Consider the following 26,342-nt stretch of genomic DNA (forward strand, 5'->3'; position numbering starts at 1 on the left):
CCTGGCGGGTGGGTGTCATCCAGCACATGTTTTTTTGCGGGGTGGGCAAAATATAATTTTTAAAGCTGAATGTTGAATAGCTCACTCGCATTGCTCGCCCAACAGAGATGAAATTGGATCATGTTTGCCGTAGGCACATACACTCGTTATACATGAGAGGGTGAGAGAAGCTAATTAAAGTGAAGCCAATCTTCAATGGTTGTGTTCCTGCCAAGTGAACATTTAATGCAGGTGGAAATTTGGTAAGAATCACGGAAATTAGCTTGGTAGCACCCACAAGTGTTTTGACAATTTTACTTCGCAACATGAAATTTGGTAATCATGTTTGTCATGGGATTGGCTGGCAACCAGTTCAGGGTGGTTGCTGGGATGGGCTCCAGTACTCCCCCGACCCTAGTGAGGATAAGCGGCTCAGAAAATGGATGGATGGATGTTTGTGATGGGTAGATCCATTAAAACTCTCAAGATGGCATGCCCGAAAAGACGCAGGAAGTCAGCCATTTTGGTTTGAAATGGCCATTTGAGGCTCATTTTGGCCTTTTTTCTTTTTAATGACAAACTTGATTGAGAGTTTTTTTCTGATGGTTACCAAATTTTAACCACATATACCAGACAGCTGGATGACAGTAAATTGTGAGAAACCTACTTTGTGTGTGGGCGGACTATGCAGGTGACATTTTGGTCACTCGCCATTGGTTCAGAAGTGCACCGCAGACCTTTTGGAAAATTTCGCCTTTGAAGCCTGTTTCACTTAGAAACATGGAATTCGGTATGCAAGTGTAGCATGAGCAAATCCACAAAAAAGTCTCATAAACCCATGCCTGAAGATACACAGGAAGTCTTCCATTTTGGTTTGAAGCAGCCATTTTAGGGTCAATTTGGTCATTTCCAGGGGACTCTCAAAGACAAACTCGACCTTGAGATTCTGTCCAATTGTTTGCAATTTAGAATCACGTATACAAGATGGATGAGCGACTCTAAAATGACAGATATTTTTGAATTTTCGTCATTTGTGTGTGGGCGGACTACGTTAGCCAAGTTTGCCGACTCGCCGTCAAACGCATTCTTTTGTCTTATGGTGTTAAATATTAAAACAGTGGATTGACGCGGAGTTGTCTGGTCCGGGCGTACCGTCGGCGGCAGTAGTGTTTCAGGTGATGTAAATGTGCATGTGGTGCGATGTAGCCGTGCTGAACTGATGCTGTGTGCAGATTCTCTCTGACACGCAGTCACAATCGCAGAGCCTTATCTCCACTCACCTTCTGCTGACTCCCTCAGGCTGCACGCCGCCCTGCTGTGTCCTCAGCTCCTCTGCCCCTCTGCTTATGTGTATGTGTCTCCTTTGGCTATTTTTAGAATGTTAAAGTCCTCTGTGGAAATAGTAAGTAAATAAGTGTTTTTGTCAGCCCACACACTTGCAGATATGTTTATATATTCATAAATTCCGCCCCTCCAAAAAGTTTTTGTCTTTAAAATGTGTGTTTCTTTGAATACGTCGCTGTGTGTTGTCCTCCCGCTCTGCCTCACTGAGCTGACAGTAGGTCTGGGTTCTTTTTAAAAAAAATTTTTTTTTATATAACCTCCCCCTTGTTCCTTCTGGCGTTGATGCTGGACATGTGCGGAAGCCAAATGCACTAAAACACGTGCATGGCGAAACTGTCCGTTGTTTTTTCACATCCACTAATGTTCATCATTGGTTGTGAACGTCAGGTAATACGAACAAAGTAAATAAAATAACCGCAGACCCTTTGAAGCAGAGCTTTTTTTTTTTCATTCTTGTTGCGTGGCGAATCATCAAACACATCTTTCGCTGTGAGCTATAATCCTTTGCAATTTATCACGGCCCAGCCATCGAGTCTCCCCGATTCCGTTTGACGCTCATTTGGCTCTGAGATTTTGTTTTAATTCTGACCCTTTGAATTGGCCAAAAATGGTTAAACTTCACCGCCATCTTTTGATGATGAAAACCCTGTTAAGTGTACGTTTTGGAAATTTGGTAGCAGTCAGACAAAATGTCTAGAAGTTCGTCTATGCAATACCCTTGAAAATGGCCTAAATGGCTGCTTTAAATCAAATGGTTGACTTTATTTTCAGGCAGATCTTGAGACTTAATTACAGGAGTACAACAAATGTTGTGGTGCTAAGTGAAATTGACTTCACTGGCTGATTAAAAAAACACCCCAAAAAAACTACAGTTTCCATTGCCGCTGTGCTCCCCCACACACAATGGCAAAAACTCAAATCCCTCAAAACATAACATCATCCATCTATTTAGTGTATGTTTTTTTAAATTTCGTAGCAGTCGGACAGAATCTCTGAGACGAGTTTGTTTGTGAAGAACACCTGTAAATGACTAAAATCAACCTAAAATGGCCGCTTCAAAGCAAAACTGCTGACTTGCTTTTCATTTTAAGGCAAGGGTCTTGTCATGAGAGAAAATACTATCAAATTGATGAAGCTTGTGGCAGCGGCTGATATATTTCACGGGTCACTACTGAGTAGCTTTGTGTTTTCAAATGAAGTTGCTTAAAGTGTGAATTGGGGGAAGAAAAAGTCTTGCGATGTAATAATGAAGTGATTATATTGCGGGCGGTAGAAGGTCAGAGTTGACCAAAATGTCACATTGTCTGAGTCACTTATTAAAGCTTTTTCTTTCGCCCTGAGAGTCGCCTCTCAGGCAATATGAAGGCAGCTTTTTCCCACTGGATGTTCTGACCTTGAAGATCTCCACTAGCTTTTGGTCACGTGTCGTTTTAGGAGTTACAGAAGTCCTTTTCCACTGCACTACTTGGCTTGATAAGGCTCCACTCGCTACTAATGCTTTTCCATTGGCAAAAGCAGGTACTATTTCTAGCACCTGGTCATTCCGGGCTTCCAAACTTGTTAAACTGATATCCTATGGTTGGCTAAAACCATTGCTTGTGAGTGAACAAGCATTTGAAGGATCATTTGAGGCTTGGAATGACCCAAAACACAAGCTAATGTTATCTTGTCTCATTGCTAATCCACAGTCTCCACTTTGCTGCAGCGCTCTGTTTTCTTGCTGCTCTCAGTCTCCTCTTAGTTAAAATTGCTCAATTTATGGTGTTTAAATGTTAGAAGCAATTACAGGACGAGACCCTCATTCTCCTCAGATATTTTCTAGCATGTCCCTTTTCGACTGATGCATTTAAAGTGACGTGTATTTCGCAGGTTTCCAGGTTACCATTAGTCGTAGTTCTTTGTAACGCTTGGGGATACGTGATTAGAAATGACGCAAAACGTTATCTTACCCTGTTGCAGTGCCTTAGTTTGGAATGCTGCCGTATTATACACCACAGTCGCAAATTGACACTTTGCTGTAGCACACAGTTTTCCAGATGGCCTCAGTCTCCTCTCGGATAGAATTGGTTTCCATACTGTTTACAAATCTGAGAAGTAAATTCGGAGAGTCTTGTTCTCCTTTGTCGCTTGTTGAGCTCAATGCGGCAAGTGTTTTGCAGTTTCCTCACTGTTGGTCATTCATTGTAACGCTTGTGGACATCTGACAACAAATGCCATTGCTGTGACACTGCAGTAATAGACTCCATAGCCTCCACTTGGCTGCAGCGCTGCATTTACTTCTCTGCCCTCTGTGTCATTGTGAAACAAATGTTTTGTCTCTCCTTCGTGCACAACTGGAGACCCTTGTCTTTCAGACATGCAATTATCCTGCTCCTCCTCAGTTACGCTGATAATGTGCTTTGATGTAAATGTTGCACATGTGCAATGTTAAAAAAAGATGACGTGTTTTTGACCAAATGTATTCGCCTGCTTTGACTCCAATAGAAGTAGGTCATGACTCATTGACCATGGCAAAAGCGGGATCCCAAGTCGAGCCCCCTCGAGAGCCCCAGTTCCAACAGTTCTTACCATCCTAGTTGTAAATGTCTGCAGATGAAGTCAAGCCCTTCAGCAGGACACACAGAGGACTTATTTATTTTTGATTAGTGCTGTCAGGAACGTTGCAATAAGACCCCCGTGTGGCGTACAGAATGGGGCCGGCGCACTTGTTCATATCTCGTGTGGACGGAAGCCTCGGCAAGCAGCTGATGACATGATGATGGGAGAGAGGCCTGATTTGACCCAGTAAAGTGAACACACACGCGTTATGTGTGTGTATGTATGTGTGTGTTTAGTGTCGTCGAGATACCGCCAAACCAAAACGAGAGGAGGAGGAGGAGGAGAAGGAATTAGCATTTTTTTCACGCTCCTCCATATCTCATTTTCCTCTGATGTGTGCACTTTTTTTTTGGGCTTTTAAATTTGCCGTGCGTGTTAGGCGAGCGCTCGCCATCATGGCCGCCCGTCTGATGCCATCTCCTCTGCCGCGCCGCTGCTTTAATAAAGCGTGACGGATTGGATTAAAGGCTAGGATTTTCTGCATGAATGCATTTGCGCATCTGTGTTTTATTTTTGCGTCGCCTCATGCCATTTTCCCATTTTTTTCCTCTTCGACAAATGGAAATTACTTCTCTCGAACCCCCCACTCCACCCTGTCCACCCCCCACCCCCATGTCCCTCACCCTGACACCTCTGAAACACCTATGACCACCAGGTGGGTGTGTGAGCTCTAGCATTTTATGTCGCTTCATTGGGAGAAATGTTCATGTAGTTGCTGGTTTGATGTCCTTTGTATTGGATGTATGTATGTATGTATCTATGGATGGATGTATTTATTAATGTATGTGTTTATTTATTTATGTATCCGTCATTTATCCAGGTAAGGCTAGTGGGAACTGATTCTCATTTGCAATGAGAATCTGACACTTTTCTATCCGTGAAATCCGAAGTCCGTTGTTTCCGGGTCCGTTAAATCGAGGTTCCACTGTATTTGGATGTGATCGAAAATTGATATTAGCGAAAGGACAGAAAATGAGGCTTTCTCATGCTCTAGCCACGCTTTTACGCAATAAACAAACGTCATGGCTAGTGATATGCCATTGGTGTTTTTATAGCATAATAATTCAGACCGTCACGCAAACTGTTACTGTTGCACCTTTCGTCCATTTCCTATAAAGAAAACAAAGTGTTGATGTTGCACTTTCCTAAAGAGAAATAATTTAAGCTCTTACTGTATAGCCATCCATTTTCTATAGTGCTGCGCTGGAGCTTAATGCTAATGCTAACACATAATGGGAAATGCATATAAAACCCTTTAAGCAACTGCTATTTAAACAAGAATGGTGCAACAACACATTTGGACAATCAATATAACAGTACTCACAGTCATATGTTCTTTATCCTCTGCAAGGAGCTGAGAGGAGCTTAGGCATCTATACTGTACAGACGTGCATGGACAATACTTTATATCTGTCGAGCTGTCTTATACTGCCTCAAGGTGGCGAAGGTGGGCAGCAGCACAATGGCCATTCAATTGATGCAAAGAGTTACAAAAATGGTTTTATTCTTTTAAATTCTATTTGATTATGTCATTACTGTATCTTTTTTATAAAGTACAATATTATAGAGTTATATTTCCCGTATTAAAAAACCTAATTTTTTTTAGAGTGGCGAGGGGTTCTAGAACAGATTAATGGCATTTACATTCATTTCAAGTCGGAAAGATGATTTGAGATACAAGTGATTTGAGTGTCGAGCACGGTCACAGAAAATTAAACTCGTCTCTCAAGACACCACAGTATTAGAGAATTTACTGCTATCAGTTTTTTTAATGTTTCATTTTAAATGTCATTAAATCTGCTCCTGTTTACACAAAGGAAAAGCACTTCCTGTACCCAATGTGAACCTAACTCTTACCTTTAAACCAACGTACACGACGAACCGTCATTTTTGGAATACCATTACACCCCTATTCAAAACTCAGTAGGACCACATGTAAACAAAAAAATGTTAAAGCCTCTGACATCTCTTCAAATGTGACGTGGCTAGCGAATCCTGCTCTTTGCGCCCGACCCACTCGCTCTCCTTCTCCCCTCGTCTTCTCTGCTCTGACCCGCGGTGTGCCCTCTCCATGACGGCGGGTTCAAACTCTGGGAAAAGGTCAGCGGGCACGCGAGGGCGGCGTACAGGAGATGCGCCGATGCGAGAAACGTGGCGGGAGCAAGCCAAGGTGGGGGAAGGGCTCGTCGCTGCGCATTTTCCCGGGTCCAGCGCATTTGTCTGCAGAGAAGCTCTTGAACGTGTTCAATGAACTGTATGCTTTGCCAGTTTGCTAAATGTCAGAAAATATCAATTCTGGTGAAGCGCTATGCGATCAAATCAGGACCCAGGTGAAAAGATCAGCGTTTTTTGTGTGTCAAAGTCTAATAGAAAAATAAACACCTCCTTCAGATAACAGCCTTCCACCAGGAAAAAACTTAGACATTTTTCAATCATCTCAGTTCACATGGACATTTTCAAGAGACTGCTGAGCCAATTTGAACTACCTGAACCTGTGCCCCAGTTAGTCGCTAGGAGTGCCATCTAGACACCTCTCTCCCATAGCATCCATGATGATACTTATATATTGTACTGTATATATTGTACATAGAAACTACAAAGGAACAACATTGCCTGCTGAGCCTTTCACTCACTCGCTCTCGTCTGGACAATTCCCCCTTCTTGTCCATCCAAGTGGTCGCCATTAAAAGCCACATGAAAGGTTCTCTCATTCAGGGCAGGTGAAATGATAGGACCCCCCCCCCACACTGCCTCCTCCATAACCCCCCATCCCTCACCCTCATCTCGCCTTCACCTCAGCCATCCTCTGAGCACGATGATTGCCCATCTTCAGAGGGGCAAAATTACACCAGAGTGACTTATTACAACCCAGACACAGAGGAGGTTGGCAGGAATAAAAGCATGATGGGGGACCTCGGATGGAGTCTCCAAGACGGGACCAGACCTTTTTTTTTCACCACCATACATTCAAGGTTCAATGACAGACATTGGAATTTATTTTTTTCACAAATCAAAACCTGAGATTATGGATAGAAACACAAAAAGGTGGTGATAAAGTCAAGAAATCCTAAAGACGGTACGGTACATATTTTTTTAGTTTTTCAATTCAAAGGTCTCAAAATATAGGATTCATACCGCGTGAACTATTACTTTTGTGCCTGCTTTTCATAATAATTCCGTAATCAAGCACAATATGTGCTGTACATGGTATCAATTTGGCGTATAGATTTGGACTGTACTGACCAATTGTGACAACACTTGATGATGTTGTCATCCCTGCTTTCCCCGCTGCTCGGGAACTTCCGTGGCAATGCTAGGTGCTACGCTATCTTGCACTGCACCAGCTAGCTACGACCTGTGGCTTGATATTGTAGCTAGCGCGACTAAACTGTCCTTCCACGGGGTATAGCCGCTCCTCTGAGTCACTAATCCTTGCCTCCATGGCGGCAAGCAACAGTTCTGACAAGTATCGTTATCACAGGATGAGGAGTAATTAACAGAAGACGGAGAATTGTCGTCCTCAAACACCAGAATAAGTGCTCCGGCAATAGAGTAAACCTCTCACAGATATCTGACTGGAACTTCCGAGAGAACTGAAGAGAGTAACCAACTATAAACAGCAAGTTAGCAGGTAAATTAATAAGTGTCTAGAAAGAGAAAAAAATATATACATTTTACACGTGATACACATTTTTTTTGTCATTTCTTTTGTGAAGGGTCCCAAAATATCCAACCTTTATTGCCCCACTTTTCCAAATTATTGGACCTTTTACGCAAGATCAAAAGCAATGACGTTCTGACAAACCTTTGTTTCCGCCAAGCAGTACGGTTTGGTTTAGTTCGGTACGGTATGCGTTCTGCCATTTCCATTGTGAAGGGTTTGAAAATTTAGATTTTTTTTCTGCAAGATCATGAAAACAGTTTCGTCCTGTACAGTTCCACTTTTACACACGCTTTTATTGGGGTACGTTACGACACACTAGTGTAGGGTGGCGCGATTCATGTGCTTGTCCCATTGGTTGGTCGAGAATGGCCATGTGTTTGTAAAAAAATTTTTAATAAAATACCATGGACTACCATGGAAATCTGAATTTACACCATTTTGTATCACTCGCTTACAGTTTATTTATTTTTCCCAAATGTGTCACTTTAACCAACTTCCCACCCTGCCTTAAGCTACTGTATGTACTGTAGTATATGTACTCAAAGCCTCTGTGATATGACAAATAAAACAAATATTTATGCACTGTCAGTATGTCACTTCTTTATGCAAATAAACTCCCATGAGTATAACCAGAAGAGACAACACACACACACACACACATATCAACATTTAGAGCGGATGATTTTCATTGTTATTCATGTATTAATTTATTCGCTGGTGGCAGGCGCCAAACGGGGGCTGGAATATGCAGATGCCGGTTTGTTCCTCCATAAGAATTTTCCGGCCCACCGCCTCAAGCCGATAATAAAGACAGGCAAGGAAGGAGGAGGAGGCTTGGAGTCCACTTGGTGTGCTCCAGTTGTGATGGAATGGTGACCTTGACACCAGGTTGAGCGTGTAGCGCTCTCCTCCTTCGCTTGTCGACAACCCGGCTGCCCGAGTACCCGCGAGGTGACTTTTTGCCTTTGTCTCACTCCTCGCCCCACAAAGAATCTTGGACAGAACTAACACACGGAGGACTGGCTGGCGTGTAACCCCCGCTACAACCCCCGTCCCCCTCACGGTGGGTCAAGTCAACCTTAAATGTCAACACTTGACAACACTTGTATTTGCACCATCGGGCTTCAACGTCAAACTCCACAGATGCATTTATGCAAAACTTCTAAGGCTTAAATCAGAGGTCCTCAGATGGAAAATAGATGATTACACATCATTGTGTATACACCCTAAAATACATTTTACATTAGAGATGTATAGATCATTAAATATGTACATAGTACTTGAGAATTGTATAGCATATAGTATTAGATAATAAATATGGCATAATGTAAATGTGTTACATTAGAGTTTTATACAACATAAAATGTAAATACGGTTCATTACTGTTGTATAGAACATTTAATATGGTATAAATATGTTAGCTTATAGGTATATAGACATAATATATGATGTAAATCGTACACTAGCGGTATATAGAACAACAAATATTTAAATATGTTACATTAGAGTTGTATAGAAACTTGAATATGGAAATAGAACATTTAATATGGTGTTGATATGTTCCACTATAATTATATGGGCATTCTATGTATATATAGACATTATAATGAGGTGTATACATGGTACCGTAGAGTTGGAAAACAGATTGAATACAATACACTAGAAGGTGTTTATACATGAACTGTAATGATATACTTGTGGTGCATACATGAAATATGATGTAAATAATGTGCTTTGGACTTGTATAGAATATTAAATATGGGAAGATAGTACATTAGAGTTGTACAGAACATTAGATATAGAGTAAATATGGTCAATTCAAGGTGTATAGTGCTTTAAATATATAAATACAGTACATTCAATTCAACTACAGCAGTAAATATAATGTAAATATGGTACATTAGCAATGCTTACGTTAAATACGGTGTAGATATTGTCAATGGACTCGTATAGTATGTTAAATATGATTTCAATATGCTACATTAAAGGTCCATGCATTAAATATGAGAATTTAGTACACATATGATGTGAATATTGTACATTACAGATGTATAGAAATATGTTACGTTATAGTTGTATAGCGCATTAAATATGTAAATACGTTATAGTCAAGTTAAATAGAGCATTAAATATAATATAAGTATGGCACATATATAGTTCATTAGACTTTTATGTAATGTTAAATATCTCAGGATGCTACATTAAAGGTCAATGCATTAAATATGTGAATATAGTACAAATAGGATGTGAATACTGTACATTATTTGTATCGAGCATTAAATGTTACTTTACTTGTATAGAACAATTATGTAAATATGTTATATTAGAGTTGTGTATGGCGTTGAATGTGATGTAAATATGATGCATTCATAGTGCATACATTTAATATGATATAAATATGGCGCCTTACAGTTGTACCGTACATTAAATTGGATGTAAATATAATACAATCCTGTTGTATAGGACATTAAACATTATGCAAATATGGTACATTTAATGTCCATCTTTCTGTCCTGCACAAGAAAAAAAAGTGAATTATAGAGTATATCCAATCCGTGAGGATGAGTTCTCAGCTCATAAATAAAACCAATGCATCAGCGGTCCGACTCTAACACACACCAACCAGGCTTTATTGAGACGCTTATTGAGAGTAGCGCAATGGCAGCGGCGGTAAAAAAATAAGCAGTTGGGCAAAAATGGCTGTGTCACGCGTGGAGAGACGTAAAAGCAAACAACTGCGAGATGGCCAAAAGGCTGTTGGCTGTTTGTTTTTTGACCCCCGTGTGTTATTGCCAGCTCCCTGCAGGGAGGGTTACGAGCACGCCGAAAGGAAGTCAGGATGTCAACGACAAGAGGCTAACAGGTCAACAAGGAAATGCTTGATTTTTAAGAGAAGTTGAGAATTTACATAAGAATAGACCAAGGTCAGAACTAACATATTATTAGGCTTTATGGATTTAAGTATGTTGGTAACTGAGATCTCTTAAACAAGGGGTTCTCAAACCTTTTACACCTAAAAAACATTTAGCACTCCAAGTAACACCATCGTGACTAATATTAAAATACCGTAACAAAAAAACAAACAGAGGTTTTAGCCCTAAAACATAAATTTAACTTATTTTAAGTCACTGTAACATTATGCAAAGGTATCATACTTAAAAGTTAAGTACAACTGAACTGTGCTTAGGCATGATTTTTTTTTCCACGTACCACTAGAATGGGAGCTGACACCAAATATATATTTTTTTATAAGGTACAGTATTAGTGTAGAGTTGGATTCATTTAAAAAATATTTTTTTTTTTTTGTATGTATTCTAACTGGCACGGTGAAAGATTGGTTAGCACATCCGCCTCATAGTTCTGTGGACCGGGGTTCAAATCCCAGCCCCGCCTGTGTGGAGTTTGCATGTTCTCCCTGTGCCTGGGTGGGTTTTCTCCGGGCACTCCGGTTTCCTCCCACATAACAAAAACATGCGTGGTCGGTTGATTGAAGACTCTAAATTGCCCGTAGGTGTGAATGTGAGTGCGAATGGCTGTTTGTTTCTATGTGCCCTGCGATTGGCTGGCGACCGGTTCAGGGTGTACCCCGACTCCCCCCCGAAGTTTGCTGGGATAGGCTCCAGCAGCCTACGACCCTAGTGAGGATAAGCGGTAAAAGAAAATGGATGGATGGATGTATTCTAATACAAGTTCACAAAATGTGACAACTATACCCCAATTAAAAAACAAGACATAAATACCATAGATAAAACACTAGCTCATGTCATCCATCCATCCATTTTCTGAGCCGCTTATCCTCACAAGGGACACGGGAGTGCTGAAGCCTATCCCAGCTATCTTCGGGCAGGAGGCGGGGTACACCCTGAACTGGTAGCCAGCCAATCGCAGGGCACAGATAAACAAACAACCATTCGCACTCACATTCACACCTACGGGCAATTTAGAGTCTTCAATCACCCTGTCGTGCATTTTTTTGGGATGTGGGAGGAAACCGGAGTGCCCAGAGAAAACCCACGCAGGCACAGGGAGAACATGCAAACTCCACACAGGCGAGGACGGGGATTGAACCTCGGTCCTCAGAACTGTGAGGCGGACGCTCTAACCAGTCGGTCACCGTGCCGCCTGTCTCATGTCAACTAAACTCAAATATCCTCTTTTTCAGTATTAAGGTATTAAAAAATTCTATTTTGCATTTTAAATTGTTTCATTTCTTGATACAAGTTTTAAAAAGATATCTCATCAGTAAAACAGGACAAATGAATTCCAATCTTTCTCTCACTATTAAATTTAACTTCATTATTTTGATTTGTTTATCTCCTATAAGTTTAAAAAAGAAATATAATTAATCAGCTAAACTGGGAGAAAGGTTGAAACTCATATCCTATTTTTCATTTGTATGTGTTTTATAGGTATGAAATTATTAAATGTAAAAAAATGTCTTTTAACTTAACTTAAAACAGTAGGAGAGAGTTTTAAAAGAATTACATTTTTAAATTTCTTTGTATAAACATGATATATATTTTTAATATATAAACGTGTTTTTAATATGAATATATAATAACAACTGCCAGCTGAATTCAACTTATGGAAAAATGTCCATCTTGTAGTGCACCCCATTTAAATTTGGGGCTGCACTATTGCATTGAATGTCTATATTTTACATGATACTAGGTCACAAACGACATATGCGGTGACATGGCTACAAACCTCCTAGCATCCTTGTGTTGTTCCCTTGCGATGTTCCGCAAAGGAGAGAGAGGACACGCATGACGCCCCGCGGGTGCGCGTCCAGTCCAGAGTCAGGGGCCGCGTGTCAAATCAGCAGAGTCTGTGTGCACCCGAGGCCCTATTTGTAGCGTATAATTAGCTTTTAATCAGCACCCTCGTTGGGGCGAGCGGCCAAGATTAAGCCTGGCTCTGCCTAAAATAAGCATTCAGAAATTGCCTTTGTAAGCCTGTGACCCATAGCGTCCAATCACACACACACACACACACACATTTGTACGCACACACGCGCATACCCACACACACATTCATACACACACATTGTGACGTTGCTTGTTTATTCTTTCCTTATTCTTTGTTCTTTTCACAAGAATATGTTATCATTTTCCGCGGATGCTGGGCTATTTTTCATTATTTTGCATACAAGCATGATCATGGTTCACATAATCCGATAGTTTGCGAAGAGGGTCTTTTATCTATTTATATTTATTTATATATAAAAAATATGTGTGCGTGTGTATATATGTATGTATAATATGGCATCGGCTAATCCACGCTGGTCTCTGCCGCGTTTATGCCACCAGATGAAAGGCTTTTTTTTAATGGGATTTGCTTCAGCTGGGATGTAGAGCAAAAACTCATGGAGAGGCGGGAGAAAAGCCAACCCAGCCACATGTAGCCTTCTGCCGCTAACATACTGTGAAGTTGTAGTCATTGACATGTAAGGTGGATTGAATTTTTCACAACAGAATGGACAAAAACACCCAACTGAAATTGAATTTTAACCATGGTGTTCCTCTCTGATCCTGTAGGTGGCAGTAATTTGCATTAAAAACCAACTGCCATACACGGCAAGTTATTTTTTCCCACCATCGCACCACCTGAGGGATCTTGTGGGTTACTGCCCCACTTGGACCCAATGCAAGTGGAAACTGGAAATCATTTCCTTAATCTGCACTTTTGTCCAGATCTTCACCAAAGTCTAACCCTGCAAACTAACGAATCAACCAAGAAATGAAAAACGAGTGATGAAAAATGTATTTCTATCTGGTGGGTCGCTGCCCCACTTGCCCCCTCTTGTCGACCACCCAATTTCCATCTCTGTTCTGAGCCGGGTAGCCAAAATGCTCCCATACTGCTGATCTAAATGAGTTTAGAGCGTCCGTAATTTCAGGGTTGTTCGTAGTACTCAAGTTTCTTCCTCTCCTCCAGTCTGCTCTCCTCACGTAGTTGAACAGAACTAGCATCAGCCACAGTTTTGTTCACTATAGTCAGATGACTGTCACTGGAAAAAGTAGTCACATGACACACATTTGGCAGAGAAATTTACCTTCAATCTAGGCTTATGTTTTTTTTTAGTTTTTTTTTTAATTACCATAAAAGTCATCCATCCATTCTCTGTACCGCTTCTCCTCTCTGGGGGCACGATTGTGCTGGAGCCTATTCCAGCTGACTCTGGACGAGAGGCGGGGTACACTCTGAACTTGTCGCCAGCCAATCGCAGGGTACAAACCACCATTCACGTTCACACCTATAGACGATTTAGAGTTTTCACTTAACCTACCATGCATGTTTTTGGAAAATGGGAGGAAACCAGAGTACCTGCTGAAAACCCACACAGGCAAAGAATATGCAAACTCCACAAAGGAAGGCCAGATTTGATCCCGCGACCTCAGAACTGTGAGTTGGCTGTGCTAACCAATCGGCCACCGTGCCGCTTTAACAGAAAATAATAATATTAATTATACTAAGTTTGAAAGGGGGATGTCCTGCCATTTAAAGCTGAACCAGGTCTGAGGCTTCACGATACTGTATTGTTACAGGTTTAGTTGATGACTGAATGTACAGTACTTTGTACTTTTGCATGGCCACACACAAAGGAAGGTACGGTGGCCTTGATGGAACAAAAAGACAATGTTTGCGTTGTAAAAGCCATCAGTCATCATGAATAAGTCACATAAACTTGGTCCATTTAGTTAGTCATGAGTAACAATGTATTCATATCGACTACTTGAAACAATTTCAATGTATTCCATTGAGTGTCCTATAAAAGGTTTGTGTTTTTTGTTAGTCCTAAAGTGGAAGGAATGTGTCAGGTTAGACAAATATGTCAAAAAGAAAATAAACACTAGCTGTCTGACACCTCTTTTCAAAGTGGTTTATTTTTAGATCTCCTGTTCTCCACAGCCATGATACCCCATTTGGGCGTCCGTAGCATTAATTGTGAATATATTTCTCTATGTCATTGTTCGCAGCGTTTGGTGGAAGGATGCTTGTTTGAAGCTGTGGTGTGTATTTAGTGTGTCTGGACTGTATTATTTTTTAGCATTCCTGAGGTCAGTCCCCCCGCACCGCATCTATACTCCGTTAGCTTTCCCTCTACACACTGTGACTGCGCTCCACGGAGCAGAATGGGATTTGAATAGCGGGAAACAAATGAGTGTGAAGAGTCATCTTTTGGCTCATGACCTCCTCTGTGGGGTGGGGGTGCTGCCGCTTATTGTTCTGTCAACAGCATCTGCTGGGCCTGATAACAGGATTAGAGCCCCCCCCCCCATAGGCCCACCGGGATTAACCAGCGAAGGACCTTTTTTTCCTAACATAAGAGACTATATTTGTATGTGGATGTAATTTGAACTCCAAGTCATTCCCATCTAGCACCGTCAGTATGCACACACAAGCCTAATTTCTATCCCCGTTCTATTTTTTTCCAATTATAAGATGCCACTCTCTCCCAGAGACAATGTGGCCACCGCAAGGACGGACATTTGTAATAGGGCCGCGTGCTCTGAAGTGCATGAGTAAATCAAACGCCATTATCCCCGTCTGATAGATTGGAGGTCAAGTCAAGGTCCGGCGGGGTGTGTGTGTGTCAACGTACTGTAGTGTTTCGAGCTCTACCCAGGGCTCGAGACCGCGACCAAAATGGTCGCCTATGTGACCTTTTTTTCACCGTGTGCGAGTAAGAATTTCATCTGGTTGCGTTCGTGCGAGTGTATACATTTGAATGCTCCCTCCAACACAGGTAATGTATTCAGTGTTTCCCACATTTATTTTGGCTGCCATTCATACCATTTTCATGCTACCAGTCAATATGTATCCAAAGCACTTTCTTGTGTGCGTCTGCTATTCTATACCACATCTTTTGTTTCTGATACAATACTGCAACTAGAGTACCACAAATAACTGAAGTATCAAATCTATCAATATCTATCTATCAATATTTAAATTTCAGAGTTGATTTTCTAGGATCTGGTATCAGAGACATTGACATTTCAGACTGTGTCCATCCACACGGTACTTCAGCAATCTTAATGGCAATGTCGTTACAGCACACTTGGTGCCATTTTTTGTTCTATTTTTGTGTATTTTCGCTTGGAAATACCACTCAATTTTGGGCAAAGGTTATGTACAGTCGTCAGGACCTTCTTAGTTTAGGATAACACTGCGAAAACACTATTACGGAAAGCGAACCAAACCTGGAAGCGGCGTACCTTTTCTACGCCACGCAAATTTTAGAGAGCGTAACTCTGTTAACTCCAGTCCAGAATTACAGTTTTATTGTTGCATGAATTAAATTTTCTTTGTGAAACAAATAAAAATGCATATTGCAACTGAAAAGTCCTATTTCCATCATTAATATAAGCCTATTTTACAACGTCAGCGTCCCACTTCACTTCATATTGCCATGCGGGTTTTAACGGGACTGATAAATTCAGTTCTTCATTAAGATCAATTTGAAAAGGTTCCAACTATAGTATTTAGTTGTAATCTCATGTATTGCATGTTTTGAAAGCAGCTACATTGTTACTAAAAATCAACTTCTACTAGTTTGTTAACAAATAAATGTTTTATATTCAAATCATGCTCCCTGTTGTTATGCTTTGCATGCTTTTGGAAATGTTTTCGTTGTCTTTTAAAATTATACAAAAGAAATGACTTGTTTTGTCAGCCACAAAATATGGTCTCCAAATCAGTAAGTACAGGTATCCATTTTTCTCCCACTTCCTCCCAATCAATAATCCATATCAGTGAATAATTGCACCTCTCTGCAGTGTTGACGGGCTCGGCAATGGCCGAAAAGTTCTTGAATCTGTCCTGTACGTCCGTAACGGAGCTTGTGAGGGTAGACCGATTCGTTCGAGAAGCTCATTTGTCAAAAAAAATCAACACAAAGAAAGAGAGAGCAGCGGCTCCTCTCAGGCTGACAGAAGTGGCCGATCTGTCTATTGCGTCGCCGCTGCATTGACTCCCTGTCACTGCCTCTATCTTTTATTCTATCTCGTGTCTGTCAGCCCCGCGGCGGCGTTAGCTCGCTTCTGTCAAGCTGTTTGTCAGTCCTTGTCTTCACGCCGCTTTCCTTCTCTTCTTTTTAACTGGGTTATTGCATCAATCTATTTTCTACCAAATGTGCTTCCAATTTGGGTCTTTGTGTGTTTTCGTCCCGTCCCGTTAACTCTGTTGTGCCATGAGAATGACTGTTCTCTGTCAACCAATCAACGTACTTTAGTGTTAGTGACTTAGTGACTTTTAGTGTGACTTTGTTTCCTACCACAAGGCTTGGAAACTGGGGTATCGAACCAAATTTGGTTCCAAATTGGGTCTTCTACCCATTCAGTTCCTGGTTTTGTCGCATGGGAATGAGCATTCTCCATTGACCAGTCAACAGACTTCAGTCTTTGTAGCGCTACTCTCTACCTCGTCTGTTCCATCCATCTATTTTCTGTACCGCTTATCCTCACTAGGGTCGCGGGCATGCTGGAGCCTATCCCAGGTATCTTCGGGCGAGAGGTAGACCCTGAACTGGTCACCAGCCAATTGCAGGGCACCTCGTATGTTGTTACCCCAATATATGGTCGCACAAAGTGGTGTGAAGAAATCAAATTTGAATCTAATATGGGTCTTCTTGTGTCTTCTTTTCGTGTCCTACCACTGAGATTGCTACCTTGATGGACTTGGGGCAGAAAGTAAGCTTTACACGATCAGGAATTTTGTGGCCGATCACCGTTCAGCGAGTTGAAAAAAAACAATAACCGATCCGATCACAAGATGGAGGAATGTGTCTAGATGGCAGGAAGTACATACAGTAATTAATGTATCCACTTTCTGTGACATTTTTGTTTGTTGGTGTTCCGTGAGATTTTTTAATTGTAAAATAAGTTCCTTGGCTCCATAAAGGTTGGAAATCATTGCTCTAGTCAGATCGTGTATTCTAATCAGTCAGGTCAAACCGACATTACATGACAGAAATAATGGGTGATAACTTACTGTAATTAAATTACTTTATTTTTAATTAAATTACTTCACCCACACCGAAGCTTTAGAGCATGATTCGACAGAATGGCGGCATGTTTACGTCAGACTGTTCGTGGTACCACTAGCTTGCTAGGCTACAGAACGTTTTGTTGCCTCCATGCGAGCCGTATCGTATTCAAAGTATGTGAACATACCTCAAGCAAGCCTTAAACGAACGTCCTCTCCTGTCCTAAGCACCGGTGACCACCAACACACGTTTTTCCCCATTTTGTCCTTCTAATACAAAGTTGGCGCGTTCCACTCTTGTTGTCGTCGCCACGGTAACGAGTGTATCTGGTCGCATTTGAGTTGACAAGGTAAAGCCCAACGATCGTAAAAAACGGGATGCGGTGGTATCGGAATACAAGATTTTATTGCAGTAGTCTGACATAGTGCAATCGTGAAAGAGCAAATTTGTCTTGTAGTCTGATCCGGGCATTATGTGTTGTCTGTCTCAGACGCGTTGTCTGTTCCACACCGCCAACGTGTTTTTGTTTGTTTGTTTTTTCTAGTAACTTTATTGGCCGTCAGATATTTCCAAGACTACGTCAAAAGACGCGCGAAAAGGCTACAAATAAACTAGCTTTTGGATTCAAATATACTGTGCACAATGGCGACGCAGAGTAAATGTCTTTTGCGGAGCCGATCAATGACGTCATTGATCGGATCGGCGAATTATGACATTAAAGCCGATTAGCCGATCAGCATGAAATGCTAAATATCGGCCAATACCGATCAGGTATAAATCGGTGTAAAGTCTAGCAGAAAGTGCTACAGAGGACCCAAATTTGTTTCAAATTTAGGTCTTCATGTGTCTTCTTTCCATTCCGTTTCCTCTGTGGGCACACCGGAATGACCATTCTCTGTCAACCAGTCAACAGACTTCAATCTTTGGAGCGCCACCCGACCACCGAGGTTGTTATCCGGATGGTAGGGGTTTGGAAAGGAGTGCACTTATTACATAAATGTAACGCGACAACATCAAAGCCTCCTGACTCATGTTTGTGCCGAAGTGACACAGTTGCGCATGCATAACGCTACACACACAAACAATGCGTTGGTGTACACTCGTGGGTTTGTTTATTTGCGCACATGTGTTTGCCCGCACTGGCACATTTGGCTCGCTCGGCTAGACTCCTCCCAGTCAGAGCGCAGGCTGTCGCTGCTCGTCAACGTTAAAGCCAACCCAATGCCCTCATGCGGTCTGACAGGCAGGCGGCCTGCGGGAAGCAATGTGATGCGGGAACAGCCCCACAGCGCTCATGTAACCAGGATAAAAAAAACATTTTGTTTACATAAAAGATGATAAAGCATACGTTTAATCATACCCAGCAATGACATTTGAAATCCTTTATTATTCTTCTTCTTTCATGACCTTTTGAGAATACATTTGTCATCCGTGCTGAGTTTGGTGTTTGGCTGAGGATCCGATGTGGCCTAGTTTTACAGCTAGCGCGTCTTCCAAGACCCAAACCTTATCGCCTTTGATGTCCGTGGACTGTTTTTCACAGATGTTTCAGGGCCTAACGTGAGGCCCCTCATTTTCCCAGAGTTGAGCCACATTTCTGTGTTTCCATTGGACCATCCGTACCTCTCCAGACCTTTATTTTCCCTCCAGTATCTTCCATGATGGTGGCAACGATTGGACTACAAGTACTGAATTACCAGCACCAACTTATGTCAAAACACGTGATTCCCATAAACAGAACTGATATACACTGGTGTCTTGAAATACGAGTTTAATTCGTTCCGTGACCATGCTCGGAACAGACAACACTTCACTTCCCAAATCATCTTTTCTCATTGAAATGAATTGAAATGCCATTAATCTGTTCCAGCATTCCCCCCCTCCCCCCCAAAAAATACAACAAGAATTGTTGTAATGTGTATTTTAATGAGGAAAACTAGCACTCTGTAATATTGTACACATAAACATACAGTAATAACATGATTAAATAGAATTAAAAATAATTAAAGTTTTTTTGTCACACTGCATCAATTGCATCAATGCCATTGTGATGCTCCTTCTGGTGTGCCCGCCTTGGCCACCTGGGGGCAGTATGAGACAGACAAACAAATATACTGTTCATTCTCTCATCCCATCAGTACGGCATTAATATTTGTCGGTCTTCACAATCAAGAAAACATCTGTGAATATTGTCATTGTCTGTCTACATGTATTGCTGCACCCTTTGTGTTCAGTCTGTTGCTTAAAGGGTTAAAGATGCTATTTATCAATAGCACTAAGCTAGTGGACTGAAAAGCTAAGCTTTGTGGATGTTTTAAATACACAAAGTGTAATTGTCTTTGTTTTATCTGTAGTGTAACTGTAAACTTCCACTGGGATGGGCAATAAACAACTTGAAGCCATTTTTTAAAGACTTGTTGCGCTGGCAAGTCAAAGCAAAAAAATTATTCGAACAACAGCTCATATCTTGAAAAACATAACTCGAGTCACTCGTATCGCAAGGCACCATTGTACTGTATTTCTTCAAATTGTGTCTGGTGGCATTTGTTTGATCAAAGCATTTATTTGAATTTCAGTTCTCATGGTTGCTGGGTACATAATTTGTTTGAGAATTGCACTGAAGTTTGCACTTGCTGCACAGCCTTAAAACCATGCAGAATGTAGTTTTCAAAGTTCAATTGCAGGTTTAGAAAAAAATCTCACCTTTGGCTCGCCTCAGTAGTGACTTTTACTCCACCACCTTATTCTCCGCATCCACTCATGAACCCCAGTTGACAAAACTCATTGATGCTTTATTGATGTGAGGGAACCCAGCAGCGCTCTTGCTCTCTCTCTCTCTGTCTCTCTTTCTCTCACACACACAGTCTCATGTATGGCAGTGATACTGAATTTTCTTTACTTTTCACCTCCTGTCCCAATACTGTATACTATGCTAAATGTGGAGGTGCGGATGTGACTAATGTCTGACATATATTTCCATTCACAGAAGAATCTTCCAGGTTTATATTAGGAACAGTTGGCTGCACTCGCCCACCACGTTGGGGCTCTTATGTAAACAGGGCAAGTCTTTCTGCAGCAACACATTATGTCGGAGAAGCCAGCCCGGCTGCCAGCCCCTGAATCATTTCACTTATTTACTTAGGTGCCATCTTCATCCAGCGCTGTCATACATTATCTCCACAACAAAAACAAACTATCGCAGCCAAAATGGCTTCATTAGCAGCTTATCACTGATGGATTACCAGAGCTGGAATTCAATTGCGTTATTAAGTTGCGAATGGATAAACATGTGCAGAACAACATATTAGATGTACATGAAAGAACATTTTTGTATTGTCAGCAAGAAAAGAAAATTGCATGGCATTTATTAATAAAATGGACAATTAATGGACGAAATCATAGCCTTTTGTCCTAGCCTTGCATTGTAGTGAAGTTTGTGGGCCTTACTTCTTAGCCTTGTGTCTTAGCATTATGTCTTAGCATTATGTCTTAGCATTATGTCATAGCGTATGTTTTAGATGAATAGATAGCTAGTGAGATTAGATAGCTAGATAGATAGCTAGCGAGATTAGATAGCTACATAGCTAGCGAGATAGATAGCTAGCGAGATCGATAGATAGATAGATAGATAGATAGATAGATAGATAGATAGATAGATAGATAGATAGATAGATAGATAGATAGATAGATAGATAGATAGATAGATAGATAGATAGATAGATGGATGGATGGATGGATGGATGGATGGATGGATGGATAGATAGATAGATAGATAGATAGATAGATAGATAGATAGATAGATAGATAGATAGATACATACATACATACATACATACATACATACATACTTCATTCATCCATAAGAGAAATTCACAATAGCATAGGTAGCGTTGCTTCATAGCGGCGCATCAATAGTGTATGCAGTGTTGTGTTGTATGATAAGTCGTAGCATCTGTTGTAGATCAATAGCTAGCTAGATAGATGCTTTATTCATCTACAAGGGACAATCACAAGGATGTATGCGTTGCGTTGTTTCACGTTGTAGCATTCCGTCTGTGACTAATGAACTTACTAGACAACACCAGGTGCCCAAGTACCAAACACCCTGAGATACAAATGACATTCATTGCAAACAGAAGTGGAATCCTTCAAGCTAACGTTTACACTGGCTTTTAAAGAGAAAGCAAAAGCTGCTCAAGATTTCAAGCTCAAAGGAAAACAAAGGAGATCTATCCTTCCATGTGGGCAGAGGCCTGAACTACTCATTAACATACATCTTAGATGCCTGGTACTCTCTGCAGTTAAGTAAATAAACGCCCTCCACCCCACCCCCACCCCCCGGCCTCTATATATCCGAGAAAATAACGTATATATCGATTTCATGCACAAGAAATTGTCAGTAATGAAAGGAAAACAATAGTGTGAGTGTTGCGTTCAGGTGCCATCTGTCTCCCATTAGCGTCTGTTACTCTTGGGTTTACTTTGGCCTGCTCTCAGTGCTCATGCAAGCCGTTGTGTCTTGCTGTCACTTATTTAGTTAGTCAGTTCTGATGTGCTGAGGTTCCAATGCTTTTCAATGTAGATGTTTTTTAGGTTGATGGTCCACATTTTGAAAATAAAATGCTGGCTATTTACTCACCTTTTAAGATGCTGTCAATCTTTACCTGGCCGTGTCTCGACGGCAGGTTGGCGGGGCAAAACTGAGGCGGCCAGATAGGAACCGCCAGAACTCCCTAAATGAACCTGTCAATCACAATGTGGTCGGAATCATGACAAATTTTCGAAATTGTCAAGCTTATGGTTGTGTTAACTGTGTGTAAAGGCCCTAAAACATTGGAAGTGTACAGTATGTGCTGTGGATTCACTACTAATGTGCTACCCAGACAGGCTGCAACGATGAGTCCCTAGTTTGGCAACTAAAAGGCATCCAATACGATTCACTCCGGTAACACTCTTTGTCACATCTGTTGCATACTGCAAAGCAAACACCAACGAGACTTCCTGGGGTGTGTGTTGTTTGTTAATGACCAGCAGAGAGGTGCAAGGGGAGTTTGTGACTTTGTAGGGGAGCCAAAGCTTTAAAGATGTCTCTGTATTACACACGGTGCCCTTCAATTCGGATGATCTCGCTACCACAGCCTAAAATAGCTTAAAATTCACCAAAGAAAACTAAACTAAAACACCGCAGCTAATTGATCATAAAAAATAAACAAATAATTCACAGTAGTCAATCAAGGAAATTTTGCCAAATTCCCATCCTTAAGTCAGATACTTTGGGACCCTCTACAAGGAAAACGGTACAAAATGCATATTCATCTTTTGACCAACCCACCAAGCATGCAGTTCAGGCACATTTCCCTCAAGCAGTGCAGTTAATTTCAGTCCACTAAGGAGGACTAGAAGAGAGACCAAGGTCTGCCCATTCCTCACCTTTTATAATGGAAACTGAAAAATGTGTACCATACCAAACTGAAACAGGTAAACAATTAGTATGGTGTTTCTTGTGTTCTTTATCAAAGGGCCAGCAGCAGGAAATTTCCTCAGTCCCACTCAACAAATAAACACAAAAACCTTCAAAATGCGTCTGATGAGGGGTGCGACGCTGACTCATGAAAACAGTAAAGTTATACATGCGCATGGGATGCTTTGTGTGGGGATCAGTTCCAGGAAATAAGTGGCTGTGTCAAGTTATGTCAAACGCTGATAGTGGATTCCCAGAGAAAACAAACGCAACCAAGTCGTATTAACAGTATTTATTTAAACCAAAAGAGCATGACATCAGCAAAAGGTCAATGTGGAAACGCTAGAGTAAACACAGAACAACCAAAAAGAGGTGGACCGAGTACAATGGAAGGAAGACTACAGTTACCAAACAAAACACCAAATCAAAAACCTACACAAGGCAGAAAATGAGAAACAGAAAATCATAGTAGTACTTACGAAGAACTGACTGATAGTAGGGAACTACTGGCAGGATGCGTCAAACAAGAAACAAGCACGAGAGGAACACAATGCTTGCTGCAATGGTGATGAGCAGTGAACAATAACTCTGCATCTTCCTTCCGTTTCTCTTGCATCTAAATACCCCACGAATGAAAACTCCCAGCAGGTGCGACACAGGAGTACAACCACCACCACACTCCATGGAGACTGCAAACAAGTAATGCGGGTAGGCAGATGAGTTGGATACGAACCATTTTCAACTGTGCGAAAAGGGAGCGGATGTACAAAAACTGGGACAAAATTATAACAAAAACAAAACATTTTAAACAGAATAATACGATAATTGGGGCATAGGAAAAATGAGGTTCTCCTCTAACAGAAGATTTACTATAGTGAGGCAGGAATCTCCTGGAACTAATGAACTTGTTGAGGGGGGTGTGACAGCTTGACCTTCTCCACACACCATAGATAGTTGCTCTCGGCAACCCAACCGGCTGAATACTCAGTGTTAACAGCCAAAGACGCCCTTTATTTGCTCTGCTGAGCTGTTGTTTCTCATAGCCGTGAAACAAGATGACGGGCGGACGCTGGGATGATTGGATTTTCTTTGTACTTCAGTTGTGATTCACTCCAGCGATGGCAACATAATGGACGTCAGCGCTTCAGTGCTTTTTACTGAGCCAAAAGGGGGAATACACCGCTGCTCGAGGGAAGATGAGGCCTTGTGGTGAAAGTTAAGGGGGTGAAGGCTGGCTCAGAAGATGGAATCAATCTCATAAACATAATGCATGCTATACGATAGCTTTTGATCACATGTGATGTGCATCTCAGCAAAAAAAGACAACCAGTTGGTGGCTAGACACCAATGTACATCTTTATTCAGTGCTACCTCTTGTCAAACAGCGCCACAGATGCACCACAGCAGTCACAGAAGATCTGCATCCAGGTTGTGTTTTTGCTTGCAAGTACTACCAGGCTGGCTGGATAGCTAGATAGCATGAGGAGATACTTTGTCACTATGTCACTCAGTTCTCCCTGTCGAACAGCACAAACGGATGGTTTCAAATGCACCCCTCTCCTCATAGAAGTTTCCTTGTTTACAGGAATAAGTGAGAAGCTGGCTGTAGATAGCCAACTAACTTGGCTGTCTACATCCTCACTCAGTTCGTCACTCTTTGTTCAATCGTAATAACGGCAAAGACATTCAAATGTTCCGACACTTTCACAAATACGTACAGATGTATTCATATCTCTAAGAAAACACCATTTATTTTACTATCTGCTGTTGTGTAAATGCAAAATGGCTGCCTCATCCTGGTGTGTTTCAACAACATAATGAGGCTCTCTCCAGTGGCATTAACAGTAAAGACAGCTTGAATGACAAACACAAAGACAAAGGACAAAAACATGATGCAAATCATAAAGCTTCATTTGGTACACCTAACAATAAAGACATTTTAGCATTTGAAAAGTATTACTTTGCTTTTTTTCCTCTTAGAAACAATTAGGACCTTTTGATGGATAACAACTGTCAACAATTCAAATAGTCAGATCAGTAAAATTAATAGATTTTCAAGAGGAAACTCAGTGGGGCATGCCTTTACCGTTGAATAAATAAATAATGATAAAACATTTACAAATGACCCATATATTGATGACAACGCCTGGATACGATGGTAATAGGTGACAAATCCAGATTGTTATTTCTGGATGTTGGGAACAGCCCAGACACATTTTTGCCACGGCCGACGGAAAAAGGAAAAAAATAGATACAAGACGAAGAGTGAGATGGATGTACAGCACACTTGGAGCAGACAAAGCTGGAGAGAAGAGGAAGGCAGCGCATTGAGAGGCGGGAGGGAGACATTTAAGGCTGTAATTAAGTTCCTGATAGCACCGGCGCTGTCCTGGCGTGGCTCCATGACAGCTCAGCAATGCACCAAGCCTCTTCAACAATAACGCACACACCCTCATAAACACACATGAACACACAAAGCATAAGAACAAACAGAAATCAAACACTCCTTGAATGTGTGTCATGGAGTGATGCATCTTAAAAGAGGCTCCTCTTTTAAGCTGAAGTTGAGAGGTGATGGCGGCGATGGAGAGGAATTGTCCCTCATATTCGCTCTCCCTGCAGACGCCTTTCACGTGCGCAGATACACACACACACACACACATACACGATGCTGCTGCTTTGATGTTAATAAAGGTCCGAACGCGGTACTTATTCCCGCGTGTTTTACGATCGTCCCTGTTTTTGCTTTCCCGCTAATCACAGTTGGTAAGAAATCTGATTCCGGCGTGAAATCGTAGACAGACATCATAGAGTTATATCGTAGCACAACATCCCGGCAGCGCAACATTGTAGCATGACATCGCAGGGTGACATCGAAGGGCGGCTTTGAAGATATGATGTGACACTGTACCACGGCATCGTTGAATGATGTCGTTGCTAGGGCTGTCACTATCGAATATTTTCAGAATTGACTATTCTTTCGATTATTCCATCGATTAATCAAATAAAAAAATATTTTGGATTAAAGTTTTATATTTCAATATTTATTCATTTATTTGTGTATTTATTTATCTATTTGGCGGCTGGCTCGACTGCTACTTTACGAGTGGAGGCTGGCTTGACCGCAGTCGAAAACTGCACCTAGGAAGAGACACGCTTACGAAACACAGTTTAAACTGCAAGCTATCAGTTACGCGGAGGAACATGGGAATCGAGCAGCCGCGGGGGAATTCAACATCAACGAATCCATGGTTCGCAAGTGGAGGAAGCAGGAAAACGAGCTTAGCCAAGTCAAGAAGACGAAGCCG

General features: G+C 41.5%; 1 protein-coding gene across 1 annotated transcript in view; it reads left to right on the forward strand.

Annotated features, from left to right (window-relative positions):
* znf385c (zinc finger protein 385C) overlaps positions 1–26,342 on the forward strand; it is a 118,558-nt gene that overhangs the window by 34,856 nt on the left and 57,360 nt on the right. The window lies entirely within an intron of this gene.

The sequence above is a fragment of the Phyllopteryx taeniolatus genome, chromosome 16 (assembly GCF_024500385.1).
Source record: "Phyllopteryx taeniolatus isolate TA_2022b chromosome 16, UOR_Ptae_1.2, whole genome shotgun sequence".
In the NCBI taxonomy this organism is placed as follows: Eukaryota; Metazoa; Chordata; class Actinopteri; order Syngnathiformes; family Syngnathidae; genus Phyllopteryx; species Phyllopteryx taeniolatus.